The sequence below is a fragment of the Hippichthys cyanospilos genome, chromosome 22 (assembly GCF_059441005.1).
Source record: "Hippichthys cyanospilos isolate Australia breed blue-spotted pipefish chromosome 22, RoL_Hcya_1.0, whole genome shotgun sequence".
In the NCBI taxonomy this organism is placed as follows: domain Eukaryota; kingdom Metazoa; phylum Chordata; class Actinopteri; order Syngnathiformes; family Syngnathidae; genus Hippichthys; species Hippichthys cyanospilos.
In genome coordinates, this window is record NC_142390.1 from 2,621,085 (window position 1) to 2,631,735 (window position 10,651).

General features: G+C 42.3%; 2 long non-coding RNA genes across 2 annotated transcripts; both read left to right on the forward strand.

Annotated features, from left to right (window-relative positions):
• Positions 1 to 15: 15 nt before the first annotated feature.
• On the forward strand, positions 16 to 1,326 carry LOC148405415 (uncharacterized). Its single transcript, XR_015864201.1, has 3 exons — positions 16 to 535; positions 634 to 714; positions 841 to 1,326. It is a non-coding gene; the product is annotated as an uncharacterized LOC148405415 (long non-coding RNA).
• A 1,188-nt stretch (positions 1,327 to 2,514) lies between these two features.
• On the forward strand, positions 2,515 to 7,490 carry LOC148405416 (uncharacterized). The gene is made up of 3 exons (XR_015864202.1): positions 2,515 to 2,604; positions 2,957 to 3,110; positions 7,344 to 7,490. It is a non-coding gene; the product is annotated as an uncharacterized LOC148405416 (long non-coding RNA).
• Positions 7,491 to 10,651: the final 3,161 nt, after the last annotated feature.

Genomic DNA, 10,651 nt, shown 5'->3' on the forward strand with positions numbered 1-10,651 from the left:
AAAGCGGTGCATTCTGGGTAGGTGCTTTGATGAAAAACAATGCGCAATCACTCTGTCGGCGACGTCGAATTTGCGTACTCGTGTCGTGTACACCCACCTGTATAAAACCTTGAGTTTTTCGAGGAAAGAGACCACAATTTCGTTTTAAAGCTTGCAATGTTTATTCGGTCGAAGGATATGAACAGTTCGAAACACATGGACGCCGTACGGTTAACCTTGAAAGCCGCAACCAAGCTACGGTGGACTCAGCTTCGCGTGTCCGCCGAAGAGGACGAGGTTTTCGGACAATGTCGCCGCGCCGCCGCCACTTCCACGAGTACCAGCAAGCGCCACGGACGGGAACGTCGCCGAAAGCCGACCAGCGGTCCCTACAACAACGCGGAGCCGAAAGAGAACCGACGAGGCGAGGCCTACGCCAGGCGTCTTCACCCGGGAGCAATGGCGCCGGAGAACACGACTCAGTACTTGATAGGAGAGCATGAAGACAATATGGCGTCGAGTAGCAAAAAGCGAGAAAACGAAACAACCTCGCTCGGTACTTCGTCTCTTCTTTACGAGGAGTGCCTTACACCCAACCGAGTGTACGCAGCGCTGGATTCTGATTATTATGAGAATTGTCTTGCCTTCCAACAGAGGGACTTTGAGGAAATGTTCGGGCTGTGTTGGTAACCCCGAGGACGGAAGAAGCAACTTTTGCCCTCCGTGGCGGAAAAGGTGTGCATTTACACCTTATTTTGGAGGGAATGTTTTTCGAATCGGAAGAGAAAAAAAAAAAAAACGGTGCTGCTTGTGTCAATTGTGTCATTGTCGCACGATTCATGGGCTGTATTTGTCTCGCAGTGGGCGCCCAGTAGGGGGTGCTCTTCCCCACCACTAAAGCCTCCTGCCGAGCCGGCCCCCCTCGACGAGCGAGCGGAGCAAAAAAGGCACCTACCTGAGCGGGCGGCGTGGCCGCCGCTTGAAAAGTCAGGTAACCAAGCAAACCGAAGGGCAGGTATTGTTGCATTGCTTTGTCCTTCACTGGTGCCATGCAACCTCTATCACTGTGGTGTGAGCGTTTTCCAGGTCGGCCCTGCCTGCATGCCCACCAGAGACTAAAGGCTCTGCAGCGGGGAGACCCAGGAGCTCCTGAAAGGTGACTTAAATGCACTTGAGCTCGGTTTAGAGTCACCTATGTCACCTTTGGACAGTGCGCACAATCATTAAACGCGGTGTGGATTTTTAGTGGGAATTTCTCACGAGTGTCACGATGTGTGGTGTGGATCTTTTGTTATTGGGGATTATCATGACTGCTCTTTGTTCTAAATAAAATTTGATGTTGGTGAAGTTTTCTGATGTGGTGTATATTGCCAGCAATCTGCAGCAGACCTTTGATCAGGTAAGGAACCAGGATGGACAATACAGAATTCTATCATGTTCAACTACAAACCAAATGCACAAAGAATATAAAGAACTAAATTGAGCATTTTAATAAGTCAAAAAAGGAGGATGACTTACAGTTGGGCTGTCCTGATGTAACTTAAAAAAAATGAGTCATTAAAGACATAAAAAAAATGAAAGTCATTAAAGACAAGCTACAGTCCCCCCCCCCCCGAAAATAGAAATGATCAAATTCCGAGACAGCCAGGGGTGCAGGTTATTTTATTTTTATTCAATTTAGCCTATGACCCATTGATCGCTGCCACAAGTTAGTAAAATTACGTTTTTAAGCGTTTATCTCGCAAAAAAATGAATAAATCCAATTTGAATTGTTGTACTTATCAGGTTGACTAAAAAGATTGCATTGATATTTGGATGAAAGAAAATAAGTTTTTTTAGTCTAGCTTTTTAATGAGCTACCTGTCAAACATTTAAATAGATAATTTAGATTAACAGAGAAAAACCATCCTCAAACTTGTTCATAATGCCAATAAAACAGACAACCTATCAAAAAACCTTTGCAGTACGCTTAACTGACACAAGATGGCGATGGCGTCCACCGAACGTTGGCTATTAAGCGTAATTCCAGGGACGTCGACCGTCAATAGCCCATAACTTCAATTATTGATTTTTACACGAGTTCCGGACCTTCTGACTTATTCGCCGGAACTTCATCTTTGTAATCTGGTGACGTGTAAGTAAAGTGCCGTCACCCCCACTTCTGGCCTTGGTTGGTGCGGTGGAGACTGACAGGACGGCAATTTGCACCCGAAGCGTCACACATGCGCACACACTTTTTTTTTGACGAGTGGACAGGACCGCCAGTGGAGGATTAATGAACGCCCGTGCAAAGCTGCCACGCCATCCATCAATTTCGGGATTGGTCCAGGACCAGGTGTCTGCTGTCGTGTTTCTATCGTTCACTCCCTCCCTTGCAGCATGGATCAATTAATTGGTTACCATGACAGCCATTCCTCTTCTAATTCCATCTCGTAGAACAGCATTGCAACGACCTTGACACTTAGATATATCACTGCATATTGTGTCATAAACCCACACATTCATCTGTCCATGTCTTGCAGAGACCAAAATGGGGGATGAGGACCGGAATAGATTTGGCGCAAGCGTCCCTTGGACCCTTTTGACTAATGAGGCGGGATGACACGAGGGTCATCTCCCAGAGAGGTAACATCCCCTTCTCCTTGTCCCATTTTACGTTTATGGCTCTTTTTTATTTTTAGACAATCGAACAAAGCGCTTTTTGTATACAGTGAGCATGTGTTGAAAAAATACACAAGTAATTCCGTTGAACTGACTGATGCTTAACCTCTGAATAAAAGGGGTCCATGGATCAATCCTTGAGGGACTCCACATATAATCATAGCGGACGTCAGCAGTTCTATTCGTCGTATTTTTTTTAAAGCCGTTCTTAATATTTTGCCTTTCTCCTCCATCAATTGAGTCAACTAAAGCTAATTACGTGTTTGTGCCCACACACACGCGCATTAGTTATTTTTTTTTCTGCATTTCGGCACAGCAGCGTGAACAGCTGTGTCAATGTCAGATGTCGTCGAGGGCGGCGGCGGGTAAACAGCAGATGGCGGATACCTGAACGCCTCGCCAAACAGCGCCCAAGCCCTTCCGGAAAAAGTCGGCGGCCATCTTTAACTCTCCTGCACCGTGTGGCTCAGGTGTGTACATGGGGCTGGCGGGTGGGCGCCTTATGTTATCAGCGTAAACCCTTCTGACCCTTGACCTCAACCTCTCGTCTGTTGGCTTCTAATAAGGAGATGCCATCTGAGGCCACTTTCGATTTAAGGGGAAACAAGAAAAAAGAACTCTGACTTGTCACATTGGCTTTAACACAAGACAGCAACAACGCTGTCATTGCGCTATAAATAGACCGGGGTCCTAAACCCTTCCGACAAATCAACTGTATCCTTACTGGACGTCAAATTAGGTAAACTTTCATTGAAGTATTCATCAGGTTTTGATTTATTTATTGAGACAAACTGCACTGCATTATTTTGAGCCGTTTTCAATATTCTGGGAGCAACATGAGAGAGTCAGAATATTAGGGACACATCTGGGTAGGTCATGTGATGAACTTTGATCCCACTTAAGCAAATACAGGCAAAAAAAAGACAAATAAATGGTGAAATGCAGTGCATTGGATATAATAGTATACAGTAGTATACGGCATACAGTGAATTTAAAATTCAATAAACGAGATTATCAGAACTTAAAAATCATTTCTGAAAGTTTAGCAAAACTGTATGCAAATGCGGAAACCCCATTGAAGCGCAAACAAAACGTAAACAAAAACGGTGCAGCAACACTTGTTGACATGCATCTGCGAAGAATGATTGTTGCTACTTAGTGAGAAGCTGAAACATGCAATACACGCGTGGATACACTAGCATTGTTTTTATGAATCATAGCAGTAATATTTCCTGGAAATATGCTAGGAAATCAGCAATAAAATAGCACACTGTCGCCATTTGATGCAACCCCTCAGGCCAGCCATTCCATTGTTTCCCTGTGATGAAAAAGAACAAATTGTTTTTCAACTTTTTAATCATCAAAAAAAAAAAAACGAAAGCTTCAGGGCCCTTCGCCGTCACCCATAATGTGTTCTCCCAGTTTTTTTTTTCTTTTTGTTTTCTCAGGCTTCTGGCCTCAAAAGCTCAAAACAAAGCCTCTCGGGAAAAACGAAAACTCCCCAGCGACGAGCGCGCGAATCGCGACGACCACCCGTCAGCCGCCGGCCGTGACAAAACCGAGGCGTAATAATCTCGAGTCGACGCGGGGCCGCCGTTTTTGGAGGTGGCTAAATAAGATCGAGGCGGATCGATACGGCGCAAGCGAGCCGAGGACAACATGAGCATGAACTCGGCCGCCACCAATCCCGACACCTGCCATCAGACACGCGGCCTGTCAGCTATTTGTCACCCGGTGCCATTCCAAGTCACACTCCGTCCCGCCGCTTGTACTCTGTCGCACAAATGGAAACGTTCGCTCGCAACGTCCGCTTTCCCCAATTTGCCTTTGTAAAAAAAAAATGCCTCATATAATTGACTAATAGTACTTAAGCACCTTAAGTACTTACGTTAGTACTTTTAGTACCTAAAGAAATCAGTTGTCAGTACTTTCAGTACCTAAAGTGATCAACTGTATGACTTCAGGTAGTAAAATAATCAATTACTTTACATATTGAATGGATTATTTTAGGTACTTAAGTAACCGACTAGTTTAGTATTTGAATAGCTCAAATAATTGACTATTACTTTAGAACCTTAAGTAATTACTTTAGTACTTTCAGTGCCTAAAGAAATCGATTACCTCAGTACTTTCGGTACCTAAAGCGATCAATTTCATGATGTCAGGTGATAAAATATCAACTACTTCATACTTGAAAGGAATTGATTATTTTAGGTATTTAAGTATCTAATTTAACTGATTAGTGTTTGAATACCTAAAATGGACTATTAGTACTTTCGTACCTTAATTTAGTCCCTAAAGTGACCAATTTGATTACATGACGTAGTAAAATAACCAATCACTTTATTGTTAAAAGCACTGATCATTTTATGTACTTAAGTATCTAATTTAACTGATTAGTATTTGAATACCTAAAATGGACTATTGGTACTTTCGTACCTTAATTTAGTCCCTACTTAAGTATCTAATTTAACTGATTACTTTTGTATTTTAACACCTACAATCCATTTTTCAGTACTTTCAGTACCTAAAGTAATCAATTTTAATTTTTAATTTTCAATTTTTTTTCGTCCATACGTGCAAACTGATTCCACGTATTGTAAACTAGGGACGACACTCGCATGGAGGACAAAGGCGGCGCAATCGATTATCCCGTCGCTGGGTCGAGAAGTGAGAGAGAGGTAAAAAAAAAAAAGGAGAAAATCGATTTTTTTCTTTTCTTTTCTTAAATTCTCGGCTGCGGAGCATGACTCACTGTCTGGCCGCCTGGAGATGGGAGAAAAATGGCTAAGTGACAGCAGTAAAAAGAAGAAAAAAAAAAAAAGAGAATCCTTGCTGGAATAAAATGGGCTTCAGGCACTTTCGCTGAGGGGGGTCCATCTTACCCCTTAGCCTTCCAGTTTGCAGGAGTGTTTTTTTTTTTTTTTTAATATCGAGCCGCGGGGAGGATGGCCGTGGGAGGCTGGCTCAGGCCGAGGGAATGAGCTGTCTGAGGGAGGCAGGTTGATGCGACGTGGGCGGTCGATGACACAGATGGGAGAGGACGCAATCCGAGCGACGGCAAAACAACGTGACCGTGTGCCCGCGAGCGTCCTGCCAATTGCAATTCGTGCGCCACCCAAAAAAGGGGGAGCCCTGAAAAGGACAAATAGTTGCCAAAACCACAATAATTTCCCAGACCGCTTTTGACCACACGGTGGCAACGGTGAGCGCCAATCGTAGTTGCATCCACTCTTTTTTTTTTTTTTTTCAAAATTGTCATATTTGTAAAATGGGGCGGCTGGAATACTAACATTGTTGCTCCCCTCCAAAAGTTAAAAGTAATGTGGTGGTATTTTACTTTTTAAATATGCTTCACGTTAAGAATTCGCTTGTTGCTAAGAGCATTCGGGGATGTGTTTCTACTTACTCTTCCTAGTAACCAATGGCTGCAGAGCAAATTCTTTCTCTGATAGGCCCTTGGCCAGGAAATGCAAGATAGATTTTTTGATTCCCTAATTAAAGCCTTTTTTTTTTTAAAGTAAATACAACCTCGGCAATACTTTCTTTGCAGCGATCGATTACTTTAGGTGCTAATACACTGATGTACCATTGGAAATCCCCTCCCAATTTGTATTTTTTTTTATCGTGACAGCAAATTAAAATGACTTTTGCATTATCGTATCAGTGAATGGAGATCAATGTTCCATCCAAACATAGTGCAAGTCCATTCAAAGTTGTGCTGCGGAACGCGCCGCGGTTTTGCTCGTCACTGCAGCATCGCTCGCTTTCCTCTCCCTCGTCTGTTTCCCCTGACAACCGTATCGGCTATTCATGATTATGCAAATGATATGGCTCCCCACGCCAAAGAGACACTCATAAACAAGCAAGTCCTTCTCAAGCGTTCCCCGTGTTTGTCTCTCCAAAGTGCTACCGTGATTGGAGCCGTTGGTGTATAATTGAATGTCACGGCTCATTAATTTCCCCATATTGGCACAAAAGGTCATTAAACAAGTGATCATTTGAGTATGGATCCACCCGGTGCTCCCTTCTCAAATAACAAACTTGCATTTACAAACGTTTGGCTTCCCGCTACGGTTTTATTTGCATTCGATAAATTGAAGAGCAGACAGAACGGGCCTGACTCATAAGTAGTATATTGTTCGTATGCGTAAGTATAATCGTAGCGGTTGGATTTTGAAATGTGTTTGTGAATGGAAGAGCAGAGTGTTTCTCAACAGCCAACAGAGCATAATACTGTTCAGTTGTATTTCACTTTAAAGTCAAAACATTTGCGTTTTTACGAACATGGATTCTTTTTGGGTACACTTTTTTTTACATTCCTCGAATGTATAACCAAATTTGGAGTTTTTACACTTCAGTGGGTGGAACAGTAAATGTATAAGATACGTGCCCTCATCCCCGACCTGGAGAGGGCACTCCACCCCTTTTACCCTTATTACACCGATAGACTGCCAAATAAGCAAATACTATATTGTATAATCTATCGCATTTCTAAATTTCCAGAAGCACAGCAACACAACACGAGAGTCGTACGCGTGTTGTGTTTGCATGAGGTTTCCTGGTAGCGCGCTCTCCACGGGGATGCGCGTGCGTGTATGTTTGGGATAAATGCGTTTGGGAGGCCGTGTATTTACCCTGCATGACAAAATCATTTTGTTGACTGCGTGGAAAATCAATCTCTCTCTCTTTCTCTCTCCCAGCAGAGGCAACGGCGCCCACCGCACGGCGGCACTCGGAATCCACTCCCACTCGTCACATCCACATGAAAGGTGTGTGTTGTATTTGGATAGCGTAACGTAAATATTCGCACGGGTGGTGGCGTCAGCATTGCTTCATTCTGGCTAAGCCTCCGGTTCCAACATGGAGGCCTGTCTCTTCTCGTTTGGGGGGGTGTGCGTCCGGACTGGAGGCGATTTGAATAAGGGGGCTCAAATGTTGTGATTCCGAGAGAGTGAAAACACAAAAACACAATATACACCCTGGGGTTATTTTTAAAGAGGCGTTGACAGGATTTTTTTTTTTTTGTATTCACCCATGACAATACCGGTGCTCATACCTACCTCCGAGAGGGGAAAAAAATACTCCCTTCATCCTCACACTTGCACCTGCTTTCGCTCCCAAAGACAATTGCACCTCCTGTACGGAGCTTAAATATTATTTTCTGGCAGCACAATAAATGAGGCAATGCCTATTTTTCTCCCAATCTTTTCAGGTTGAGTGATGAATGTGTATAAACTGTATCTGCATTGGTTTATGCACTAGTAGTGATAAAATTGACTCCTCGACATGTGTGTGTGTGTGTGTGTGTGTGTGTATGTGCATATATATATATATATATATATATATATATATATATATATATATATATACAGTATATATATACACGCACACAAACACACACGCTGTATGCACAAGGCTCCTCATGCGTTTGTGCTATTTCTGCAGTCTGCTGCATAATCGTGACTCATGATGATACATTTTCAATCAAATGGTGTAGTACTAAAATAATAAGAACAATATTACGAACTAGCAGTATCAGAAAAATTCGAAATGTAGACTCTTACATAGTAAGGGGGGTTGTTTTATTTTTGGTATTTCATCTGTTATTTCATTCTGTTATAAAGGAAATGGTTTCAGGTTGCAATGTAAATGACAGGTTGTGAAAGAATTGCCCAAAACACAAAACTGGTAGCGGATTAATAAATGATTAATAAATTAATAAACTTACTGTACATACATATTCTAATTCTAAATGCATAATTTATATACGGTATATAAATGATCTATATCGATCGATCGATCTATCTTTTATTTATTTTCTTGAATTGTATTAAAAGAATGAACATTTTTCTTTTGCATTTTTTCCATTTGTTAATGAAATACATATTTCACATGGATCACATAAGGAGATGAACTCAAAATAAAGATATTCATAAAAAAATGAGTGAATACAATGAAACTAAAAAAAGAAAAGAAAATGCCCCAAAGAAAATATGTGCTTATACTGCAACAGCTGCTTTTCATGTAGTACAGTGAAGTGCAAAGAAAAGAAAAAATAAAATGTTGCTGTAGTGTCTCATTTTGGACACTGGGTGGCACCCACGTAGTAACATACATGACAGAAGAAGTGAGAAAACTCCTAAAGAAGTCAGGATGTCAAATACAGAAGCTGAGCTGTAAATAACGTAAATGTAAAAAGAGTAAGAGCTGTAGCACATTGATGCTAATGCGAACGCAAACTTTCGTGTCGTGCTCCACTTTCTGTCATTCGACTGGTTTGATCGTGTTTATTTTTGATTGATTTCTTTCTTTTTTAACCCTTCAAAAAAAACGTTTTTCTCGTGCCACGGGCTGCGAGTTTGACACCCAAGATCCTCGCTTTTTTTTATAACTCAGCCATCTCTTTTCAAACAGTACAAACACAACCTCTTTTTTTTTTTCTTTTTAATCAAACGGTAGCGTTACTCCCCCAACATGCCCTGAGTCAAGCATGACTAATAGATTGTATAAACGCTGCGCGTTGTGGCGACCTTAGCTTGTTTGTGGAACGTGTCACTTTGACTCCAGCTCGGTACATTTTGCCCTACGGTGGCGGGCGGCTTTGTCTTTTCATCCCTCTTTGACTCATCAGGTAATTGTCAGCATCTGTTTTCTGGGATACAAACACATCCTGTCAGGCCCGGCTCCAAATTATTTTAATATTCAAGTAAACTTTGTGAATACTGCCAGATTAGAGATAATGATGCACATTTTAAGACTTTGCGATGGGGATGAAGCTGATACAGAATCTTGACGTGGAGGTGACATAAAGAAAAAAAACGAAATTGGAGTGACTGATATGAACGTGTTTGCCTTCCTTTATTGTACTTCTACAGGAGCACGACAGAGAGCAAACATAGCACATAAATACACCGAAGGAGGCGGAGCTTCAACTGGGTGAGTGCTGAAACCGAATTGCATTGGTTAATTTAAGTCAAACGTGCGCGCAAGATGATTTTGTAAATTAGCAACGTAATCATTCCAAAAATATCAACATAGTGTCAGACCTGTTCTCAAAACCAAATAATTATAAATAAATATTTGTTCACAGAAAAACATTCAACCTTTGGGATCACAGTAGAGCTGTGTTCGCAAAATAAATGATTAACTTGACAGGTAACGAGAGGTGGCAAGTTGGGTCAAACCATTCTAGCATGGGGGAGAATCTGGCTTTTTACAAAAATGAAATTGAATAACCTACTGAGCATGAAACTTGTTTTATGAACTTACATTTTCCCGAAACAAATAATTCAATTATTTTTAAAGGGTTTTTGCATGTTTGTTCTATTTAAAATCTCCACTTTTGTCATGTAGAAAATGATTTATTTTAGTGCTTGATTTATTTAGCACCCGCATATTTTAGACCATCCTAATGTCCAAATTTTGAAAAAGAAATGGAAATAGGTACTTGGGATTGATCATGCGGTTTCTTAAAAAAAAATGTCTTTCGGGACCGAACCAGTTAAGAGTCCGTCTAAAAACGTGTCAAATGTGTCATACAATGTCGCTAAACTCCCGGTTGCACAAATTGCATAACATCTTGTTGTTTAAAGCTAATTTTACCGCGTATATCCGTGCACACGCATACCGGCATCCTTGGGGAGTCAGCGCTAAGTTTGGGTGCCGCTAAGTCTCCGTGCGAAACCCAATACAACTCATTGTCCCCGGGACGCCAACGCCTTGCTTGTGACATTTGGCCAAAGACGGAATGGCCGCCGCTGATTTAGCTACCGGGGATGTCGTCCCGCCTGGCGTGCGCGCTAATTGAAAGTTCACCGCTAGTGACCGAGGCAAACCGGCGGCCGCTCGCGAGGTGCTTGACACCGAAGGGATGGCGGAGGCGAGAAATTCACACTTCCTGTGAAGTTCAGGGACAGGACGGCCACGGGCAAGGGTGACGTTCGTCCAAAATGACCAATGATCGGCCACATCGCGTCTCCGGGGGTGGGAATAAAATGCTGGGAAGTCA